We start from the raw sequence: 18420 nt of genomic DNA on the forward strand, positions 1-18420 counted from the left end.
GTCCTCCAGAGGGACGAGGGCCTGGTTCTGTGACCCCTGACCCTGCCTCTCAATCCCCAGACCCCAGATTTCTGCAGGCTCTGGGAGACCAGCTCCAAGGCCGGAGCTCTGCTGAATTCAAATGAGGCCACTCACTTTGCAAAGTGAAACTGGGTGTCGCTGGTCTTCACAGGGAGCCACCCCCAGCCCATCCTGATACCCCAGCAGCTTCAGGTCAGTGGTCCTCATGCAAATGTCCGAACCACAGTGTTAGGGAGCCCTTTTCACAGGGCCACCTCCCTGAGAGCCGTCTGCACTTCCAAAGTGGACCTACGTGAATCCCATGTTTGGAAGCCAGCTTGCCAAGGAGAAACATACCCAGTGTATTACACGAAAAGCCAGGCCACCAAGCCAATGGATAAAGGATCCAGATTGGGGGCTGCGGGCGGGGGGGGGGGGGGGTGGANGCGGGGGGGGGGGGGGGGGGGGGGGGGGGGGGGGGGGGTTGCACATTTCTGTGCAGAGACAGTACGTGTTGGACTGAGATACCGAAATATAAAAGTCATTTCTGGGTGAAAAAATCATGAATGCTTTTTATTTCCTTTTTGTGTTTCTCGGTATTTTACAGAAGTACACTGCGGAATGTTTGGCGGCAAATAAAACGTTCATTTTTGAAAAGCCTCCTTTTTCCTTTCTGATATTCTTCTTCTGCATCCACACTAGCCGGCCCACTTAACTCCGTGCCCAAAGGCCTTCCCCCCCCCCGCCCCCAGCACAAGCCCCACGGGGGAGGAGGGAGTGTTTGGAGCCAAGTTAGAGCCACCCTCACCACGAAGCTTGAACAGAGGAAAGAGAGCAGCCCGGCCCTTTCTCCCTTCAATTCCTCCCCAAAATCAGAGTGGAAATTAAATTAAATTGTAGGTCTTTAGCATGCCCCAGCTTGGGGTGACTGACCTGGTAAATAGCTATTGGAAAAATTGCAGAAGGGTTGTGCAGGCAAGAAAACAAGTAAGAAAAGAAACACCATTTTAAGAAAGTCAGTGGCAAGTTTCCTCCGAATTGCTAGGCCAAGGAAGGGAGAAACACCAAGGACCCCAGCTTCTTCCTTCGGGTAGTAAGTGGGGAGGCACAGGGCTCTGAGCAGCCGCTTTGTGCTCCCAGACCTGCGCCCCTCCAGCCGGCTGAGCCAGGCAGCGGGAGTCACCAGGCAGGGCCAGCCCAGGGCTGCAAACGCGCCACTCGCGCCTGGTGGAGCCACAGCGCCATCAAGTGTCCACTTGGGGAATGGCCGCACAGGGAGCAGGGAAGAAGTCCAGGGCTGGAAGCTTCCAGGGGCCCTGAGGGAGGGTCTGGAGCAGAGCCTGGCCCGCCGAGCTGTCACTCCAGGCCCTGGGGTAGAAGCCTGCAGACGAAAACCAGCTGTCTCGGCGCAGGGCTGGCCTGGAACCAGCTGCCGTAGAAGATGTTCAGGGGCTGCTTTTGTAATTCGGGACCTGCCCTCCAGCAACTAACTCAGTTAAAAAGGTCTGTTTCCCAGCAAGAGTGGGGTCAGCAAAGGGAGATCTGACGGGCAGAAGAATCCCCCGCCACACCCTCCGAGGTTGCGCAGAGGCACACACTGTAGCCGTGCGTCACGTATGGGGCCCCAGGACTGTGAGAATGGCCGCTGGGCACACGGGCTCAGTCACCAGACGCAGCCCTGCAAGGTCCGCCCACCTAGGACACAGCGCTCTCTCCTAGAACATGGCCATGATTCCACGTGCTTCCCGGGACAGAAGCTGGACCTCGGAAACAAAGTGCCGGGTAACTCGAGAGAAGAACACGCGATCTCTGACCACAGACCACTGGAGGGGGACACAACCTCGGGAAGAAAATATCCTAGGAACACCAACCAGGAACATGCCCCGTGACAAGAACATCAGACACTAGGATGGCAGAAGAATCCAGCATTTGCTGCATGTGAATCACTGTCCTACTTCCTTTATGCCCATTATCTTATTGAATCTTGGCCACCACCGTAGGTGGAGATGGGCACTTATATCATTTTTGTTTTAAAGAAAAGGAAAGGGAGGTGCCCAGAGGCTAAAGGTCTGGGCTGGAGAGTGGCAAAGCCGGGCCTGGATCTCAGGACCTGGAGACACTCACTGCTCAGGGCTCCTCAATCCCCACTTCCATCCAAACCCCTTTCCCAGGCAGGGACCTAGGCTTTGTGGGACCTTAAGTTTATACATTTTTCTGGAAGGAGGGACAGCTTCTTTAAGAAAAGTAATGAGTTATAAACATACAGCTGGGTACAGGGCGTGGAGGCCGAAGGTAGGTGGGGGGCTGTTGCTTCATTATCTCCAGGGTGGACCACCTGTGCTCTCCAGAGCCCCCTTGGGTGGCCTTCCTGAAACACACTGCAGTCGCCCCTCCCAGCCTGGGCCTCTGCAACTGACAGCTATGCCCCACCCCCAGCTTCCTCCTGCTCTGACTCCAGTCACCCAATGACACCCCACTGTCGAAGACAAGGAGTGTTCTCCAGTCCTCCCCCACAGAGGAACATGTGCCCCCGACACTTCCTCTTCTGGAAACTTCTCGTCCAGAGTCCTGGACACTGCCTATTCCTGGTTTTTCTATCACTCTCTGACCTCTCCTTCTCTGTGCTCCTCATTAGTGGAGTGTCTGTCATCTGCTCCTTAAACATCCAGGTGAGCATGACAGAGGAAAGAGGGTAACCTCAGGGTGAAACCCCCAGTTAAGAACTGTGTGACCATCAGCAAACAGGTCACCCTCTCTGAGTCCGTTTTCTCTTCTGTACAGTTAGGATTATACGCCACAGGTTATTTCAAAGACTGAATGAGATGATATATGCAGTGGGCTTAGTAAAACATTTGACACACAGTAGGGCTTCACAATCACTGACAGCCATCGTCGGCCCCGAGTTCCAGTCCATCTCTCTGTCCTGGGCACAAGATGACTATTTCCAGCCCCTGCAGGATGGTCTTAGCTGTGGGTCCCTCCCAGGAAGTCATCTCGTCTAAAAGTGCCCCTCCCACCACGCTAAAGCCTGTCCCTCCCTTTTTCCCTGCTGATTTTTGAATGGCACCATTGACTAGTCAGCATGGAGACAAGAAACCCAGGACCCATCCTCAGTGCACCCTCCACGGCACCAAAATCTTCCTGGGTGCACACCAAGAAAGCCCCCTCAGTCCACGTTCTCCTCTCCGCTGTGCCCAGGTTCTTCTGGTCTCACCCATGGACCTCTGGCCAACCCCCTAAATGACAGGCCTCCCTGTCATTGGAGGGAGGGTGAATTTCCTCAACCTTGCGATGCCTCTCCTTCTCCAGCAGTGCACACTTCAACCCTACCACAAAGTCCGGGGCCACCAGATTCCTGTCGCCCGTGTGCCTGTCTCATGTTCCTCAAAAACCCCTTCAAGGCTTCTCCTACAGGATGCCCCTAAAGGAGTCACTCAGACACCCCAAACTGTCTGCATCCCCCAAACCTGGCACCAGGTACCCTCCCCTCTGGGCCCGTGCAGCACCATCCCCCCACCTGGAACGTTCACCTTTTCCTCTGCCAACCACCCGTAGAGCCCAGTTCCAATGTCATGTTCTCTTGCAAGCCCTCCAGAATGCCCCCTCGAAGTCTGGGACCAATTCTCTGTGCATAACAGGATCACAGTGCTATTTGAACCCTACGACATTAGCAGTCATTTCCCATTTCCCAAGCTGTGTGGTGGTGGCTTCTTTGAAAGGACCAACAACTTGAAAGGGAAGAATGCAGTGGTCATGGTCCAGAAGGCAGGTTCCAGAACCAGACACCCTGAGGACAAATCCCAGACAGATTCCCTTCACCCACAGCTGGGTGAACTTACATCCCCCCTCTGGGTGCCTCCACATTCTTGTCTTTTTTTTTTAATTTGTATTTTGAGAGAGAAAAGAAGGGAGGGAAAAAGAGAGGGAGAGAAACATCAATGTGTGGTTGCCTCTCACACACCCCTAAGTGGGGAGCTGGCCTGCAACCCAGGCATGTGTCCTGACTGGGAATCAAACCGACGACCCTTTGGTTCACAGGCCAGCACTCAATCCACTGCGCCACACCAGCCAGGGCCCATGTTCTCATCTACACCATGGGATAAGTATGGGACCTCCCTGAGCGGCTCAGGGAGGGTAAAACAGCTTAAAACAGCACCTGACCCGAGCCAGCGCTGACCAGGAGACGTGTAACACCAGCCCCTTATGTATTTTAAATGTTCCAATAGCCACATTGAAGAGCTAACAAAATAAACAAAAAACGGCTGAAGTTAATTTCAATGATGTTTATTTAACCCACTATACCTCAGATCTCGTCGCAACATGAAATCGATATTTAAAAAATTATTTGTGAGCTATTTTATGTGATTTTTTCACACTAAGTCTTTGGAGTGCGCTGTGCATTTTACACTGTGAGCCCCTCCATTCAGCGAGCCACATGGGAAAGGCTCTGGGCTGTGCGTGGCTGCTGGCGACCCTGCGTGGCTGCTGGTGGCTGTGTGTGGCTGCTGGTGGCTGTGCGTGGCTGCTGGCGGCCCTGCGTGGCTGCTGGTAGCTGTGCGTGGCTGCTGGCAGCCCTGCGTGGCTGCTGGCGGCTGTACCGACCGCCTGCTCTGGGCCCCTCCCCTGGGAAGGGACTCCCGGAAGCTTGCGCCTGGTCTCCTCCAGTTCACGCCACGTGCCCTTTGTCCCGCTGCTGATTCTGCGTGTCATCCTTCCACGGAAATCAACCACAGCCGTGACCACATGACTACATGACCCCCGAGTCCCTCCATCGGACCCCACGAACTCCCTGCATCCACGGTTTCCATGGGAACAGCGTTTCCGGACTGGTCTGCGGAGCCGAGCGGTCCCTCCCAGCTCCATGCACTCCCCGTTCCCCAGGCAGCGCTGAGCCTTACCCGGCACCCACTGGACGTAGCGAACGGTCCATGTAAATACCTGAGCTGAGCGGCAGCCAGAGGAGCCCATTTTCAGCCGTCTCTGCCTCCCAAGGGCAGCACATCGCTCTGAAAGGGAGGTGGATGTTTACTGAGTGTTCATGACACATGCCCTCCGGCCCACCTGACTGTGTGTGGGAGGGTATGATAAGCATGTACAGGATGTTAGTACTTGTGCATCGTAAGCCGTAAGCGCGCATTTTTATTGCCCTCCCTCGGACAGCTGTTATTCTTTCCATTTCACTGGTGACTCATCATGTGCCAAGGTCACTCGGGACATCCCGCCCAAAACACATTTCTCACGCGGCAAATAGTAATTACTCTTACTTTAAAACAAACCAAAGGTGAGCACGCCATAGCCAGGCTGGCTACCTAGCATTTCATGAACGCAGGCACCAGGAATACCGACATCTGGTCAAGGCCGATTTTTCAAAGGCTGTGACTTCCCCGAACGGGCCCGTTCTCTCTCTCTCGCAGTCTCTCTGGGCCAGCTGTCACAATGGGACCTGCCTACAGAGAGGCCTAGGTGACACAGAACCACAATCCGGCAGCCTGCGAAGAACACACGCTGGCCAACCGCTGTGGAGTGAGGCTGGACGTGGATCCCGCCCTTCTCGAACCTTCGGATGACCGTGCCGACCCCCCGACCAGTCGCCTCCTTGGCTGCCAGGCCATAGCCACACTCCCACTGCACAGAAACAGGAGGGCACAGGTGTTGCTGTTTGGAGCTGCTACATTTGGGGGAACTTGTTCCCCAGCACTGCATAACCGATGCAAAAATGAAGTACTAAGAACAGTGCCTGCCGCATATTAGCTACTCAAATAGTAGCTGAATGAGCCAATGAAGAGAAAGAAAATTAAACCCTAAGGGGATGATCAACTACTGCAAATTTCACTTAGATTAAGGCAGGTTATAAATGAGTAACTGTAGCAATGCCAACCTCTCTACTGGGTGTGAAGAACTCCCACGGCCGGGGCCCAGCCTACCCGACTGCAATACTCCCCTCTGACTGGTCTCTGCCTTCTGGCTGCTCCGCCCAATCCACCCTCACAGACAGGGCGCAGCTGTGTCTTCCCAAAGCCCTCCTCCGCCCCCTACACCCATCCAGAGCTTTGTCAGCACCTCCAAGACCTGCAATGTCAATGCCAAAAGCTAAGAAGCCCCCCCACCACAATGCTGTCCTCACCTGCCCCCGCCTGCCTGACCTCAGGGCCATAAAACTAAGCAGGGGCCCCCTGGACTGCAGCTGAAACTCTCCCCCAGCCAGTGCAATAAGCTGCTCTGTGCAGTCTGCCTCACAGCTCAGAACATCCCAAACCAATCTACTACTACGGGCACCTCCAAACTGCCCTCCATCTCCTGGTTAAATTCAAGCCTGTCCCACTCTAAAGAGAAAATGGATTCCTCAGGGATGTCTCAGAGGAACTTCCACATCGTTCAGTCAGCAGCCCCACTGGCCTTCCCCACTGTTAGCCAAGCCCCAGATCACCACACCCCCAGATGGGATGCCATGGTAACCATCCCTGACATCCCCTCCAGAAGCCCACTGCGCGTGCAAACAACCCTTTTAAACAACCAACAGGCTGTGCCTCCACGTCCCCCTCCACCAAACACAGAGCAACTCTACTCAGCCCCCCTTCTCCCGCCTCTAAGGGAGAGGGGCCTTCTCTCTATTATGCATCCACGTCCCTTCGGTGTCATTGGCCCAGTCCTGGATCAACCCCTCGTAAAAGGCAACCTTCTTCCCACTCCTCAAATTCCCACTTCACCCAGTTGTCCCCTCACCTTTTTTCCTTGCATGTATTCTCACCTGCACACGCATGCATACGCAAACACATCACACACACACAAACAGCTGTGCCTCCCCCACAACCTACAACCCAACCAGAAAGACAGTATGTTAGCATCATGCATATTTGTGTTTAACAAAATCGACTGAAATCTCAGCTACAGGAAACCCCAAAGGTAGACGGCAGCGGGGGGAAGGGGTGGGGCACTGTGTCCCTCTGTGTAAGTGGCCCATGGAGGGGTCCCATGGCAGTGTCTCCCAGAAAAAGTGAAAAATAAAAGGCATTAGTGTGAAGAGTCAAACTAATTAAATCAGCCAACAGACCGCCCCTGGGAGCCAGACTGGGGCGCTGTCACGTGGCGTCTCCGTGCACACAGCTCACAGGTACGCAATGACACCCTACACACACGTCCACACTCACACCTATGTGTGCACACCCGCTCACACACACACAAGCCCACATGTAAATACACCAGTTTGTAGAAGAAGCTGCTGCAGAGGGGCAGGGGCAGCGACTGGCCCCACGTGATTCCCACACAGAGCAGAGGCCCTCCCTGGGGCTCCTCCCACACGAGACCATGGAAGTCCTCACCACTGCAGGGCAATCATGGGGGGCTGCCACCCACAGAACCCACACGAAACCTAGTTCTCACTGCACCAGGAGACCCCACCAAGTCCAGATCCCAGTGAGCTATAAGACATAATCATTGTTGTGGGCTTTTAAAAAGCCAGAGCTACAAGAAATGGTTAAGGACTCTTCACTCAAACCCCCACCAGCATGAGGGGCCATCCCTGCAAACTTGAAACTTGAATTATTCCATGATGAAGACCAAGGAGACTGTGTGTAACAGGTGTCCACGAGCCCTTAGCGGTATAAATAAATGACTGAACAAATGAATGGGGGAGAAAAGAACACAATTTCCTTACAGAGAAATTCCAAGTAATACACGTAAATACCTCCCCTCCAAGAAACGGGCTTCCTCCCCCTTCTGCTGCGTGTGGGCTGCACTGCCTGTCTCTGCTAATACACAGACTACAGGAAGAAAAAATAGCAAGTGAGAAGTGGAGAAACCTGGCAGATGCCATGTTTTCCGAGTGACCAAGGTCAACATCCCCCGGGACAAAGCAGCATGTTGATACCAAGTGCCCCTGGCCCGATGCGATGAGCGTGCGTCGTGTTGTGGTATTCCTCCCCGAACCCCAGCCTATCAGAGAAAACATCACACAAGCTAAAAACTCTCCAGAACTCCCAAGGTCATTAAAAATAAGGAAAGACTGTTCCACACTGAACAGACCAGAGAAGACCAAATGCACCATGGGATTCTGGGTTATATCTTCAAACAGAAGAAAAAAAAAAGGAGAGGGGTTATCAGTGAAAAACCAGTGAAATACAATCAAGCCTTGTGGTTTAGTTACAAGCGCTGCAACAATATTAGTTTCTGAGTTTTGACGACACCAGGGTTATATGCAAGATGTTACCAATGGGAGAACCTGGGTGTGCAGAGGGGTATGCCAGAACTCTCTGCACTAAATCTGCAACTTTGGGAGTAGTTCTAGTATCCCAGGAAAAAAGTTCATGTTTAGAAATGTACCTGATACAGCAGGTATCAGGAATTCCATACCGGGAATTCACCGGATGGAATTCGCCATCCACCCCCAGGAATTCCAGACCGGACGGCGTCAGAAAGCTACACTCAGTTTCACTGGCTACTGATCCACGGTCCACTGTGAAATGCAACAGAACAGCCACTGTGTGCCAGGCACTGTATCTCGGATTCCCCAAACAGCTTCCATTTCCATGGAAAGCTGGCCAGGGAGCATGGTGAGTAACCTTGACAAAGTCACAGCACTCTGGTATGTACCTGAACCAGGGCTGGTCCCAAGCACATATTCTCTGTCATCAGCCCCAGGGCCCCTTCTGAGCCTAGAACTGTGGGAGACCACCGCCTCTTCTCACCAGGGCCCTCAATGCTCTGTGGGAGACCAGGGAGGGGTCCTCCGTCACATGGGTTGCACTGTCACAGCCTCAGCCACTGGGAGCGAGATGTTCTGTTGAGAGCTGGTACTGAGAAGAACCACTAGGTGGCGACAGACCCCATCGATGTTAAGGAGAGGAGCTCCCGCAAGGGCAAAAAGCAAAGGTACAAACCTAGAATTTCGCTCAATATGATGCCTTGGCCACATGGCATTTGGGGGGAGCCCAGAGTCCCCAGACATTTCTACCAGTGACAGCACACAGGCAATGCGATCTAATGAGAACTGACAGAACTGATCCAGAAAGCTCTATACTACCATAGACCATAGCAATGTCACCCTTAGCAATTACACAGGGAGTGTTTCATCCATAGCTTCATCATGCTTTCTGTCTTTGTTTTTCCTGCCTTTACTTTATTTACTTATAAAAATAAAATTTGAAGTAATCTGCCTTAAACCCTCTTGGCAGTGAGGCCCAGTAGTATGCTTATAGTTTGCAAAGATATGTGACTTTTTAAAAAGCAATGTCCTCGATTTTCAGTTCTTCGGCGCCCAGCTGAAGTTGGTGAGTTTTTAGAAGCGACTGTAAAACCTGACTCAAACACTAGAGGGCGACGCAGCCCAAGAGTCTGGCTGGCACAGACCTGGTCAGTTTCCCATGGCAGGAACACCACATTGAGAACAGCCCCCTCCAGACCGCATCAGTGTCCCACTATCTGAGCTGCAAGATGCTGCAAGATGCTGCAAGATTCAGGCCTTCTTCAGCCTCACACCTTAGAACCCCACCATCCTACGTTCATCTACAGAGGTGCTCGGTAAGTAGGCAGCTGGGGACACAAGCAGCACACCAGGGTCCTTCAGTCTGCATTTGCATTAAACCCCGCCTGCCGAGAGCTGCAGGGATGAAGAGATGGGGCCACTGAACACCTGCAGAGCACACGACCTCGCAGGGCGTTTCCTCCCACACACAATGCACATGCACACACTGCCACATTACACTGTCACTGGCGCCTCTAAGGCAGTCCCATCACCCCACCCTGCAGATGAGGGACATGAGTCCCCGGAGTGCAAAGTGACTTCTATGGCCCGTCTGGAAGCCTAACTCACCTGGGGAGGTTTCCACTTGGTGCAGAAACTCCCCGAAGGCAAACAGGAGGCCGTGGTCAGGGGGCCTGTCCTTGGTGGCCTGGAGCTGGGACGAACCCCGGGGCGAATGTGGCTGGCTGAGCTCAGGGCGGGTCCCCAGCTAAGAGCTGTAGCCACTGGTCAGGGCCCTTCATCTCAGAGCAAGGGACTCAGCCACAATAACCAGGGCACAGGGCACAGGGCACAGGGCTGGGGCCCATGAACACATTCTACCTCAAAATCAGAAGAAAAATGAACATAACCTTTAGACTGAAGGAAATGTCTCAATCTGTAAAATTAGTATGTTTATACCAACGTAGTTATAAAATATAAATTTTAAGGAGAAGGGGGCCCAGGAAGGCGCAAGAGCCCACAGTCCACAACAGAACGCAGCCCTGAGCAGCTGTGGCGGGGGGGGGCGGGGGGGGGGAGGGCGGGGGAGGGCGGTGGTAAGGAGCAGGGTCACTGATTCAGGATTTGGATTAGGGATTCCAGAAGCAGAGAGATAAACTGGGTGTCCCCCGTCTTGGCCATGAACCCATTCCACTTGACACTGGCTGCTGGGCTTCTGACCACCCTCATCCATGAAGAAGGGGAGGAAGTAGCCAAGTGTGATGGGGGGCAGGGAAAAGCTCAGGAAGAGGAAGGGAGGGGGGCGGAGGAAGAAGAGGGGGAATTTCACCCCGAATGAAGGATGGACTAACAGATGGGAGATGACAAGCAGGGGGAAGTCTGGAGAACACAGCCCACTGGGGCCCAAGAAGCAGAGTCAGCAGGGAGGTGCCACCCTCCCCAAAACGAGAGCTTTGATTTGAAGTAAAGGACGATGAAGAGAGGAGTGTGTAGCTCAGAGGAAGAAGAGCAAACTGATGGTCCTGGCCACAGTGAAGGCCAAGTCCATGGGCTTCCAGTGCTGCCCCACCTGCAAACACGTGGGAGAGACGACCAGGAAGGGGGCACACTTTTGCTCCATTCCTCGACCCTCACCAGAGATGCAAGGACCTGGAGAGGGGTCAGGATTGGCAGATCAGGGACTGTAGGCATCTAAATGTTGCTGTTATTTAAGGGAGAAAAGATGCAAAAGTACAAGGTGTTTATGGCAGCCTTGTGGTGAAAACGGAAAACCAAAGCCCCAGCCTTCGGGACTTAAGAAAATAATGGTCCCTTGGCCCTCATGCCACGTGACCTAGGAAAACAGACAGATGTCACCAGGGTGACAGGGACCTCTGGCCAAGGCTTTAAGGACACACCAGACATATTCCATCTTCAGGCCACCATCACGCCTTCAAATTTTCTGACATGGTTTTAATATTGCAGCCGGTTTGAGAATGAACAGTAACAGCCTCGAGCACCAGTCACTGTGGCCTGCTTGCCCCCTGACACTTGTCACCACCGCCCTCCCTCCCTTCATGAAAGGGGTCTCTTACAAGAGCACTCTTGGAATAAAGGCTCAGCCCCCCCATCACATACGTGTGTGTGTGTGTGCATTGCCATGTGCACATACACATGCACACACATTCTGCAGTGCCACTCAGCGATTCTCAATCAGGGCACGTGGTGGCACTTGGGGCCCGGCCATCGGCATGGGGAGCAGCACACGCAGCTCTTCTCCCTCAAGGGGTGTGCGCTGGGCGCTCGGCGCTCGGCACTCAGCACTGCTGAGCGGGGCAGGGTTTACAGAAGGAGGTCGACGCTCCCGCGCCCGCCCGGAAGGACTCCCACACGGGCTGCTCCCTTCTTTCCAACCCTCCTGTGCCCAGCGGTCCTTCCAGGATGAGAAGACAGACAGACGTATGCCTGCTGGAGACGACTTGGAGAACTCAGCACTCCACCCTGTGCCTGGAACGCCGCCTGGGGGACAAGTGGTCCTCAAGCAGCAGCTGGGAGCCAGGCAGGGCCGGAGGCGGCATTGAGGAACCACCACGTGTTTCCAGGACACGGAATTTGAGAGAGACGAGAAGATGATACCAGAGACTGGGAAAACACCAGCGGCTCCCATCCTGTTGCCGAAACACCCTGCGTGGTCAGAGGTAAAAAGGAGGGGAAACGTTTCACGGCACAGTTTACATAATAAGATTAAACTACAAGGATGTTCCTAGCACTCAGTGGTTGTATTCAGCAAACTGTCATGCTAGTTTTGCAGACTATTGTACAGGCATTAAAACGAAATGCAAAGACAAGGAACCCAAGAACACAGAAAAAGAAAAACAGAAAGTGAAGCCAAAAGTGAGATCAGGCCACTTTTGGAAGCCACTTGGAGTCCGAGACCCCGACTCTGTGCAGCCCAGCCGGGCCCAGCATGGGAGAGACCTGCGGAAATGCAAATGCATGACCAGGAGGCTGGAGTTTCATAAGAGCTTATTTTTCTTCATTATCAAATTGTTTTGAATAACAAATATGGGTTAAATGGTGGTTAAAACAGAAAGAGAAACTCACAGAGCACCTCAGGGAGATGGCAGCAACGCATCGACTCTCCACACACTTCCCCCAAGGCCATGGTCAAGTCCGTCTACAGCATGGAGTCAGCATCTCCCATGACCTCTCTTCTTCCCCTGACCAAAAGGTCAGGGGCGGCCCTGATGGGACATCTGGGGGCTGCCTGCCTCAGAGCAGAGCTTTTCCACCTTCCCCAGCCACGAGGAGCCACACGCCTCTGCCCACCCCGAAGTCCCCTCTTCCCTCCTACACCCAGTCCTCTGGGCTCTAGGGGCCCTTCTTCTCAGCCACTCCACGTAGCAGGTGCCCTCGTCCACTCTGCCTGTATGCACTGCCCGAGGTGCTCAGTTCACACCTTCGCTCCCAGCTCCGAGCCTCTGCCACCTGGGCCCAAGTCTGCCTCACCTTCCTGCTCCCCTGACCCCACCAGACATTTGAGACAGGTCTGCGGAATGAATGCACCACTCCTCCCTGTCTCCCTGAATCGGAGTTGGGCCAGGAGGGAAGAAGAGGCCTGAAAATGAAATGAAATGGGCATTATTGCCTTTGATACAGCCGCCTTGAGACTCCGCCAGGGAAGAGAACATCAGCCACAGCTGGGGACCCCTGGCAAGGAGAGGGGGCAGTCAAATCCTCCCTGACCCCCCCTGGAGGAGCAGGGAAAACAGGGAAGCCAGGTCCTCCCTGGCCGCGAGGCGGGCTGCATCAAGTTCCAAGCTCCCTCTTACTTTAATTGCCAGGAAACGGACCTTCTCTGTCTGTCATTATGACTTAATTGAGTCATAACAGCCAGGAAGCAGGAAGCCAGGTCCAAGAAAACTGGCTGGCAAGGTGAGACAACGCACCAGGAGCCCCGGCAGGAGGCACTGAAGACCAGACACCACTCGGACCTCCAGATGCACCCTCCGCCCCGCCCCACCCCAGCTCCACCCGAGCTACCCACATGGCATGTTCCCGGTCACCCGCTCATTGCCAAGGTTTCGAGTCTGGACACATACACAGGACTCACTGAAAAGGCAGTGGCGGCCACTTTCTCAGAAAGGTGGCCAAGTGCACAGGACTAGAGGTGCCAAGTTCCACAGGTACAGGCGTCCACAGAGGCGAAGTCACAGAGCAGAAGGGCATGGCCTTGGACAGGCCATGGGAGTGCAGATGGACTTCCAACAGGCACCGGACACCTTCGGGGCTAACCCAGATGTTCCAAAGCTGCATCGTGGGGACGGCCGCACACCTTTGCACATGCACTAGAACTCACTGCGTTGTACAGTTACCACCGGTGAACTTGACAGCATATAAATCGGGCCTCAATGACGCTGGTTTCAAAATAAAAAGTGGGTGGCCAGGAAGGCAGCTCAGAGGGAGAAGAACCAAGCCTCACTCTTGCACCCAGTACCTGTCGCCACCGAATCTTACCAAGAATGTCCCCTACCCCCGGGCGCTGCCAGCCCCAGCTGTGTGACCCTGCGCACGCCTCAGTTTTCTCATCTGTGAAGCAATGCAAGTAACATGCACCTGCATGTGCAGTGTCTTCAGAAGGCAGCGTGATGTTGGCACTCAAATGCCCTTTTTAGCTTTTTCTCTCAATGTAACGGCGGCTCCAAGAGATCGTGCCGTGTGCCTGGTCCTACACCAGACTCCTTGGGTGATGCAAATGTAATGGAAAAAGTGCCATTCTCAGGTTTGTGACCCTACGGATACACTTTAAAGCACCTCGAGGTAGTTGAAGATGAAGCCTCACAACCAGGGTCTGAAAAGTCAGGGTTTGAAAAGCCCAGAGGTCAGGCCATGGCGTGGAAGGCAGGGGTCCCCAAGGGGGGCTTCTCCAAGGAGCTGGGGCCCAGCCAGCATGGACGAGGGACGGCAGGGCGAGGAAGAAGACGGCCTCCAGTCCCAAGCCCGGTGTAACCCCCGGGCTCTGCTGCTCACTGCCTGCCACGCGGGGCAGGATCCCTAACACCCCAAACTGCACAGAGCGAACGGAACCTTTTCCAATGTCTGTCAGGAGGAAAGAGGCAGCATGGAGAGCACAGGGACTGGCACACAGTAGGTGCTCAGTTATCACGGGGCGCCTTGTGCTCCTTCGGAGAGGCAGCCACGGGTTGGCGAGGAGGAGGAAGGGCACTGGAGCAGGAAGACACTGAGCTCCCTCCAGCGGAGCCGAATGGAGTGCGGGGGGGCCATGAAGGGACTGGCTTCCCAGAACCCGCTGTCCTCCTCTGCGTCCCTCAGAAGACACTCGGGATTCCAGACCTCGAGGCCAAAAGCCAGCCCGAGTCGGCATCCTCCTCCTCAGCTCTGGGTCCCTCACAAACAGCGCAGGAGGCCCGGGAGCCCACCGACCCCAGAGGGAAGATGACAGCTGCTTCTTTCGGGGGAAAAAAGGGGCCGCATCCACGCCCATCTCAGCCTCTGTGGGCTGCCCTCGTGGGCCTGCGTGTGCTCGTAAAGGGAAGGTGTGGGAGGACCAAAGGAGGGAAAGAAAAGGGAAATCGCATGGGCAGCACGCAGGCTGCGGAGTCGGGCGGGGGCCGAGGAGTCAGCAGGGCCTCCAGGAACCTGGGCGTGGAGCAGGGAATAGACGGGCAGGGGAACCGCAGGACAGGCACCCCCCAGACAGGGCAGAGAGCGAGCCCCCCTCCCTTCACCAGTGCCCTGGGGTGGGGGGAAGACCCGCTGGCTTCCCCAGCCCTGCCTTCTAACGCAACAATACAAGTTCGGTTCCAAACACCCCTGGAAGAGGACGTGCCGACAACTTGCAGGGGCACCAACTTTGACTCTGGGCAGGGACGCCACCCTTTGGAGCAAGTGGGCAAGTGGGTGACCTTGGGCCCAGGCACCTGACCTTTGCGAGCCAGAAAACCAGATGAACAGCAGCCCTCACAAGGCTATTGGGAGGGCTGGCATGACCACAGATCGTCTGGCACAGGGAGGCCCCTGGGTGCCTGGCAACATCGCCTGCTGCACAGCCTCAGGTTTGGAGCCAGGTGGCAACCTGTGATAGCTGTGTGACCATTGATAAGTTACTTGCCTTCCCTGTGCCTCGAGTGTCCTCGCCTGTAACATAGGGATCTTAGTCATGCCTGCCTCGTGTGGTGGCCACGTGGAGTTCACGAGCATGTATGTGTGTGTGTGTGTGTGCACCCGCGTGTCTGAGCATGCCAGCACATACAGTAGCCCCCCCACCCGCCTCCACCTGCGGTTTCACCTTCCACAGTTCCAGTTAACCACAGTTGGAAAAAGTTAAATGGAAAATTCCAGAAATAAACAACTCATAAGTTCTACGTTGTGCACTGTTCTGAGTAGCTGTGACTCATCCCTTTGTCCAGCGTCCCGGCCCTGCAGGCGCTCCCTGTCCACAGTCACGGAGCAGCCGTTATGGTGAGCAGACGGTCGTGTAACCATGGTGCTTGTGTTCACCCTCCCTTTACTTGGGAAGGGCCCAGAGCACCAGAGCAGCAACGCTGGCCGTAAGGACGCGCGAGGGAGAAGACACCGAGGGCTTCCTGGGAGAGAGACGGCCAGTGTGTGCAGGCAGACTCAGAGCTTGGAGCTGGCTGCGGTGTTAGCCATCCAATAGGGGTCATGGGACACGCCCCCGTGGATAAATGGGGGCCACTGTGTATATGTGCATGGCGCTGGGAGGTGCTTTGGAACAATCAATGCTTGGAACTCAGAATCGCCACCATGTTAGCAAGTGTCATTGACAGGAGACACCAACGCTGTTGGTGCTCATTGCTGACACCCAACCGCAGGCAAGGCCTCAACCACCTCAACAGTGCAGCACGCACGTCACTCCCGTCAGAGGTCCTGAGGCTGCCCGTGTGACCCGACGCCTGCAGGGGGGTCTGCCAGAGCTGTGTGTGCACCCCAGCACCAGCGTCCTGCATCGTGGCTCCCATTGACTGGAGGCCGACAGTCCAAGTTCACCAAGCACGGGCTTCTTACGGACAGTCAGGGCTGCAGCCTGGGGACAAGGCTGCTCACTAGGGGGACGGCCACCAGCCTGGCTCTCCCAGGGCTGCTGTGCCTGCTGGAGCCCTCACACCCGTGCACCCATGGCATGAGCAAGGCCGGCCTCACCCAGGACTGCAGGCAGGCTCACAGCGGTGGTGGCGGCAGCAATGCTTCTGCCCACAAGGGAAGGAGGACCGGAACTGGGCAGGGACACTCCAGACTCTCTAGCTTAAAACAAAATCATTATCTAGAAGCACAAGTGAGTCACTGGCTATGGGGGTACACATCCACAGGGGTGGGTAGGGATGCCTGCAGAAAAGGTGAAATGGTGGGGAGGTGCTCAGGAGATGATGGTCTTGGAGGGCTTCAAGAGGGAAGCGCTCCAGCAGCAAGGCCCCTCCCTCCTCCTCCTGTAGCTCCAGGTACCTGAGGTTTCTATCAGCAGGAGTGCCAGCCGAAGGGTGCCCCGCAGGGGTCCTTCTCCACGGGCCCCACAGCGCCTGTCCTCAGGCTCAGGGAGCTTCTCTGCCCAGCCCAATCGGCCAGCTGTGCTGAGCAGCAGATGGGACTGCAACCCACCCGGAGCCACGGAATCAAGGCAGAGCCCTGTACCTGTCTTCCCTGCCAAGCCCCAGGGACCTTCTCATGTGGTGTCTTTTCACGGGTCACCCCAGGGAGCAGAGCAGATAAGGAACTGGGTCCCCCAAACCACCCAGAAGCAAAGCCTTGGAACCAGCCACCCCAGAAACTTGATCACCTCGTCTTCCGAAGCCCCCTTGAGGGGCCCAGGAACCGGGACAGAAGCAGAGGTTCTCTGGGCACCGGAGTCCTCCTCACATGCCTCCTCCCTGCCCCCCAGCCCTTGCGTGCCCTGACCTCCTGAAACAAAGGTGCTTTTCTCCCTGCTCCTCGGAGCCACCACATTTTCGTCAGACCTGTGCTTGTTTTCCTCCTGCTTGGGCCCATCTTGGCTTGCCTCCCCAGGCACCACCGTGCCCTGGAGACAAACCCCGTATTGTTTTCATGGACCTAATAAATGACAACACTCCTCCACCTCCTGCCACCAACGCCGCCAGCCGGCCCAGCTCCCCCTTCCCGGCTAAAGTCTCCCTTGTGCTAAGGGTCGCCCTCCCCCACCCAACCAAAGAACAGGAGTCTTAAGTCAAGCGGAGAGAGAAGCCTGCTGGGGATAAAGTGCCTCCCGCTGTGCTCGCCTTATCAGGAGAAGAGCTGGTCCAGAGAGGGCAAGGCCAGGGGGCCGTTCCACACCTGGCCCCGCCCTCCCGCCAGGCCTGGAAGTGCAGGGAAAGTGCGAAGGAGGTAATTAACAGCGCAGGTGGCAAGGGAGAAGGGTGTTCAGTAAGCTTTCCAAAACACGGCTTTCACCAGCAAGGCTCCCCCTCGGCCCTTGAAAAAGTCCGTGACGAAAGGGGTCGAAGAGGATTAAGTCAGGCACAGACCGGCTTTTTCCCCTCATCAGATCGATGAGTGTGACCAGGCACACGCTGGGACTGTGGGGGCCCAGGGGACACTGGTTATCAGGAAGGGCTTGTTCTGGGCTATTTGAACGTGGGCCGCACCAGTGTGTAGGAGCAAGGAGTCAGAATAAGAGACGCGTGTATCCTGCCCAAACAGACTCACGCATGGATTGTTCCAGCATCTACAGAACAGTTCCCAGAGCCTCTAGCTTTCCTTCGGCGGGGACGAAACTGGGAGGGGACAGCAGCCACCCTACCTGTGCAGGCCGCTGCTCCAAGCCCCGACCTCTACTCAGCAGTGCGTTCCCCAACCACCCTCGAGGTGGGCATCTTGACCTCTCACCTCCACCTGACCTGCCCCACCCCCACCTCCACCATTGGCAGCATAGGCCAATGAGCACTCCCGTCTTCAGGGCCACCACAGTAAGCATCCCGCTCTCCTCTGGGCAGGGGCGGAGAGGTGGGGCGACATACTACTCAGGGCAGGAGCGACTGGAGCTACAAGGAGGTGAAGGCTCAGGAGACAGATGAGCCCATGCACAGGCCCAGACACACCGACGAAGCCCCCCATGTGCACGCCCGAAAGCACGCGGCCATTTTGTTTTAGGGCTGGACGGGACAAGCTAAGGCTGAGAGACCGGATGCTTCGACCATGGGTCCAACACAATTCTCCTGTCGGCCTTCAGATCACGAATGTGCGGGCTGGTGGGACTGAAGCCTCTATAT

The 18420-nt window shown here is 55.4% G+C and overlaps 1 long non-coding RNA gene across 1 annotated transcript in view; it reads right to left on the reverse strand.

The window, feature by feature from the left end:
- Window positions 1-18420, reverse strand: part of LOC119003589 (uncharacterized) — a 138748-nt gene that overhangs the window by 105071 nt on the left and 15257 nt on the right. The gene's annotated exons all lie outside the window — the stretch shown is intronic.

Source organism: Sturnira hondurensis, unplaced genomic scaffold (genome assembly GCF_014824575.4).
Source record: "Sturnira hondurensis isolate 20B ecotype Veracruz unplaced genomic scaffold, ASM1482457v3 Scaffold0018728, whole genome shotgun sequence".
In the NCBI taxonomy this organism is placed as follows: Eukaryota; Metazoa; Chordata; class Mammalia; order Chiroptera; family Phyllostomidae; genus Sturnira; species Sturnira hondurensis.